Here is a 6,000-nt window from a genome sequence, read left to right on the forward strand (position 1 = left end):
AGGGCTTCACTAGGGCCACTGAAACTCTTGGGTGGACATGAAGGCTAGCTGGGAGGTCTAGGAGTACTGTGGAACCATTCTCGCTGGCTTCCAGTACTTGAATTGGTCCAACAAACTTGGGACTGAACTTATGTCTTAAGCTGGGGTGTCTTAGCCTAATGTTTCGAGTGCTCAGCCACACGGGCTGCCCTCTTACATACTGGTGGCGCACCACTCCGTGCTTATCATAATTCTCCTTCATCTTGGACTTGGCCCAATGAACACTGCGTCATGCTCTGGCAAATTCATCATGAGCTCGGATGAGGGTCCTTGCACCTGGGGTTGACATGCCCACCCAACTGGCCACCTCCGCATTAGGTCCACTTATTCCCTCCCTATGAGATATGCGTTTCTTGACCGCCTCAAAAGGTGCTAGCGGTACTGTGACTCTATTCATTCTGAAGGGAGTGGATCCAGTGGTATCTCGGTACATATCATTTAAGGCAAACTCTATGAACGCCAACTTGTCGTTCCAGTTTGTGTGGTCTGCTCCCACATAATGCCTTAAAGCTGTCTCCACTACCTCATTGGTTCTTTCTACTAGCCCATTAGTCTGAGGGTGATAAGCGGTACTGAGGCTTAACCTGATGTCTGCCGCATCACATAAGGCCCGGAAGAACTCAGAGTTCCACTGTTGCCCCCTGTCACTAACTATCTTAGTGGGAAAACCATAATGAGGGAAGATTTCTCGGAAGAACATATTCACAAAGCCCTGGGTTGTGAGTGTAGTGTGCGTCGCAACCAATCTTACCATCTTACTCAAGTGGCAGCAGAACACTGCAATTGCGTTGTAACCCCCCTGCTTGGTAGGGGTTAGATCTGTGATTAGATCCACACCTATCGTCCTCCAGCATGCGCTGGGCGATTCAATTAGAGTGAGGGGAGGTTTCCTCCGTTGCCTATCTGGCTTATCACTCTGACAACTGTAACATGTTTGAACGTAATTCTTTATGTCGGTAGTTATGCCTGGCCACCAGAATTGACGTTGGACTAAATTAAGAGTTTTCTGGACCCCCAAATGTCCACACCATGGCACATCATGGTGCCAGTACAGGATGTCATGCCTTAACTCTGCACTACTAGGCACATATAAGAGGTTTCCCTTCCACAAAAGGCCCCCTTCAGGACTCTCTTGGAGCCCTAATTGTTCTCGTTGTTCTTCAGTAGAGACATTAGCATCGTGTAATGTACTTTTCCTGATTCTCTCAAACAACCGTTCTGCCAGAGTCTCGTAGGAACTTAGCGAGGGGTCAGCCTCTACATCCATAGGAGTAGGGTACGACTTGGGCTGACGAGGCTTCTCAAGCGTCCTACTCCCCGAGCTACTGGTAAAGTGAGTGGCGTTTGTTTTCTCACTTGCAATGCTCCCTCGACCCTGTGAGACCTTTCGTTTCTTCCGTTGGACTTCTGTGTCCATACCATGCGCTGTCAGGGGCCCTTCTGATGCATGGGGGTCTGTGGGGGGAACATGCGCTGATGCTTGCATTGTATCGTGCACAATTGCGAGTGGATCAGCAAACCTAACACGTTTCTGCGATAGCACACCGGCGTTCGTGGCATCTTCACGTGAGTTGCGGTCTCCGCCTGTGTCGGCTGTGTGCCCGGGGTCGCCTCCACCCCCTGTCGGCTTGCCGGCACTTGATCCCCGGCTGCTGCTACGTCTGGTGTAACCTCCGAGAAGGACAGTGTAAAGTCGGTAGCCATTTCCTGGAGCAGCTCGGCGTGCGCTGTGCGCATCGCCAGGATCTTCTGCGACAATTGCTGGATGTCCTGTTCGAATTGCTGGATTCGAACCTCCTGATCTGCTACCCACATCTGGGTCCGTCGCTTGGCGGACCGGGTCGCCACTAATTGCTGACAAGCTTCGGACTGAGCACGCCGCAACGCTTGCATGCGCTGCATCAAGTTCGTTGTTTGCACCTTGCGCGCGAGCCACTGGGTCGCGCGCTCCACCGGTTTGGGTGACAGCTGGGCCACCGTCGGTTGGTGCACAACGGGCGGCACGCCCCAGCGAGGTTCTGTACGACATAGCATCGTCAGGCCAATGCTCGCAAGGAAGCTCTAGGTTCTCTGCGGCTGGTGGGGTCAGCATCCGGCTGAGGGCATCCGCCACCACGTTCCTATCGCCCTTGACGTATAGGATTTCATACTCAAAGCTCGCGAGGAATTCCATCCAACGCGCTTGTCGACGGTTGAGTCGTGCTTGCGACGCCAACCAGGTTAGCGGCTCGTGATCGGTATGCAACTTGACATCACCGCCCTCTAGATAACAGCGCCACTGCGAGAAACAATACACCATGGCCAGCAACTCCTGTTCGGTTGTGGTGTAATTGATTTCAGCTGCAGTTAACTTGCGCGCAACGTACGCAATCGGATGCGGCACGCCGTCACGGAACTGAATGAGCACACCCCCTACTGCCTTTATAGATGCGTCACTGTACACATGAAAAGGCAGGGAGAAATCAGGATGGAACATCATCGTCGCCTGACCTAGTAAGCGCTTCAATGTTATCCAAGTAGATGTGCATTCGTCCGTCCAGCTAGGGGGAGCCTTCTGCGTGTGAGCATGCAACACGCAGGCTATCTCTGAGTATTTAGGAATGAATCTGTTGAAATAATTCATAAATCCCAGGAATCTGCGGCATTCTGTAGCTATATCGTCCCGTACTCGGGTAGCTCTGCGCTGATCATGCTCGGACTCAGCGGCGGCTAAGTTGGCCACTAACGTTAGCGGTGGTTCCCACTGTTCTAACGTCTTCACCTTAGCTGGGTCAGGCAGCACTCCTTCGCCAGATACTAGGTGACCCAAATACTTGAGCTGGGATTGTGCCCATATGCATTTAGGCAACTGACAGAACAAATTGTGTTCGTGCAAAGATGTCAGTACCGCGTCCAAATGCAGTGCATGCTCGTGCAGCGTGCGGGACTTGATGATGATATCATATAGATAGACTAGGCAATGCCCCTTCGCAATATGATCACGTAGAATCGTGTTCATAGCCTGTTGGAATATAGCTGGGGCATTACTTAGGCCCATTGGCATCACACACCATTGGTACAAGTCATATGGCGTGGGAAAAGCTGTCAGAGGTCTGCTAGTATCTTCCATCTTGAGCTGATAAAACCCCGATGCCAAATCCAATGCACTAAACACTGTGGAACCATGGAGACTGTCCAGTAGCTCACCTTGGTGCGGAAGGGGTCCTCTATCTCTTGCGGTGCGCTGGTTGAGATGCCTGAAAATCAACGCAAAATCTCAGTTTACCGTTAGGTTTAGGAACAAACAAGTCAGAGGAGCACCAAGAGGATGAGCTGGGCTCAATCCATCCCTTATCTAGGAACTCTTGAACTTTCTCAATGAGTTCAGCTCTCTCGAGAGGAGTAAGTCTGTACTGTCTGATGTACACTGGCTTAGCTCCTTCTGTCAACTCAATCTTGCACTCAAATCCCTTGGCATGAGTGTGTGGAGGGATCTTACCACATAGGGTCCCATTTGGTCCACTATGTTTGTCTATAACCTTCTGGATAACTGCAGCTAGCTTGCTAGAGCCGGCTGACTGGCTGGGGGGATTTACTTCACCCTGTGCTGTCTCTGGATTCTCATCAATGATGTTATCTTTGCTGACGAGTTGAACACGATAGGCAACTTGCGCCCCTTTTGCAATTTCACGCCTGAGTGCCTTGAATTGCTTCCAAGATCCTGGTCCTACTTGGGAAGGTGGTGACCGTTGGCCACCCATAGTCATGACTGTGAAAGGGTCAGTACGTGGGAGCGTTAGTCTTCTGCTAACCACAACACGCTTACTATCTTTGCCATTGTCCATAGTAATGACCACTTTCTTATCATGGTATTCTATACCCATCGCATGTGCATACATAAGATCATCGCCTATGATGCAATCATAGCCTTGGAGGGCATCATCAACAACCTGCATGTTGTAGATGGGATGGAAACTACCCATCTTGACTGGTACTTCTGCATCACCCAAACATGTAGCTTCACCCCCAATACCTCCAACTCGGGTCGTATCTGAACCTGACCTCCAAGAGATGCCTATCCGGTTAAGTAACTTCTTGCTGATGACCGTCACATTGGCACCGGAATCAAACAGAGTTCTTACCAAGGCACCCCCTACTCGAATGTCAAAGCTGGCTTTATGGGTATGGGTGTCTTCACATTGGATGTGCATGTGTGGCGGAGCTTTTCTTTGAAAACTCAAAACCACTTGACTCCGGAATTCTGGACTCTCATGCTGTTTGGCATGTCTAGTGAGGGTCTTGGCCTCATGTAACCAGGGTGTGAAAGCCCGGTCCTTACGGAGCCGCAAGGGCATCATGACTTGCAACTCATGCCCATTCTTACTCACTTCAGCAATAAGCCTGATGGCTTGTAAGCATGCGTCATAGTCCATTGCCGGCAATCCCGCTAGTCGACGTAGATACGGAGGATGCAAGTCTGGGCGTTTAACTCCGAACTGTTCAACGGCTTGGCGGAAGGATTGGCCACCCGATCCGGTATCACGGGCTTGGCTGCTTGAGGCCCCGCGACCCGTTTGTCGACCTCCTCGTCCTCGACTACCGGTTCTACCACGCACTGCGCGATCGGACCCGTCGGTTCCCTGGGAGCCGGACGAGCGTGATCTACGTGTTCCTCGACCCGCTGGGGCCCGAGTGCCTGCATTTCTAGGTCCTTGATTCATTGCAAGAACTGCACCACGATTCGTAGAGCGGCTAGCACTCGTGGTAGCGTGCAACTGCGTGTAAATGTCGTGTGCCGCAACAAGCTGATTGCAAATGACATTGACAAAGTCCGCAGATAGCTGCGCAGTGGTCTCGGCGGTATGTAAATTCTGGTTCACATAGAGGAGGAACAACGCTGTAGATTGAAAATCCGTAAAACTTCTCCATGCTTGAGCAACTGGTGCGGAGAGTTTGCCTTTAACATGAATTGAGCTCACAATTTCATGTATCTTTCTGATGCGTTGTAGCCGCGACACCGGCTCTATTTCCGCTGAGGGAACATCATAAATTTGCTGATAGAGCTTACGTAGGTGCGTGCTAAATGCTACACAGTCTGCTAGGTCTGTGTAGGTGACCTCTAGGGCCTGCAACTCCTCCCAAGCCGCTAGTCTGGTGGTTGTTGTGCTTAGGACTTGCTCTCGAACATGCGTCAGAAATTCCGACGTGCCCCACGTCACATTATTGGCCGTGAACCGTTCACACTTGGACTTCCACCCAAAAACTCGCGGATCATCGTTACTTACGCCGCCCGTTATGCTTTCTATAACGATACTATGGGGAGTCGGAAACAGCGTGACAAACTTCTCCATGGTAGTGAACCAGTCCACCCAAACTTGCTGGGGACTTTTCCGAGGGGGCATGCGGTAATTACTATTCTTGTTACGCATCTGGGCTTCGAGAAATCTCATGCCGTCCGAGGCTGACACACTAGGTCCTTGCACAGGAGTTGGCGAATTAGTACCTGGGTGTCGCACGGTCTTCCCCGAGGTAAAATCAGTAGCCGCTGCTCGCACTGCTGTCCATTGCTGCGAAGTCCATCCGAGAACGTCCACAGAATTGACTGGAAAAGATGGTCCGAATTGGTCTGCCCAGCCTGTCATCTGGCTGAAGAGGCGGGCGGTTTGCGACAGCGAATCCGCCACTGCTAGCTCCATGGAGACGAGTACCATGAGTCGTAATAATAACCTAGCCCAATCCTTCTCCTGGGAAGGTATTTGGGTGCTATATTTCGAGTTGTATTCCTGCGACTTCTTCGCAGTAGGATCGAGGTTGAGGAGGGCGAGACTGGCTGCCAATCGATCCGTCCCAGACATCGTTAATGCCCAGTTAACATAAAGCACCTTCCCTACTGGGGGAAGAAGCCCATACAGCGCCCCCAAGAAGGGACTGCTGATAAGTCTCGTAGCGGCATCTAGGCCGATGACTTGTGCGGGCACTAGG

This window comes from Nuphar pumila, unplaced genomic scaffold, assembly GCF_984573655.1.
Source record: "Nuphar pumila unplaced genomic scaffold, dmNupPumi1.hap1.1 HAP1_SCAFFOLD_251, whole genome shotgun sequence".
Classification (NCBI taxonomy): Eukaryota; Viridiplantae; Streptophyta; class Magnoliopsida; order Nymphaeales; family Nymphaeaceae; genus Nuphar; species Nuphar pumila.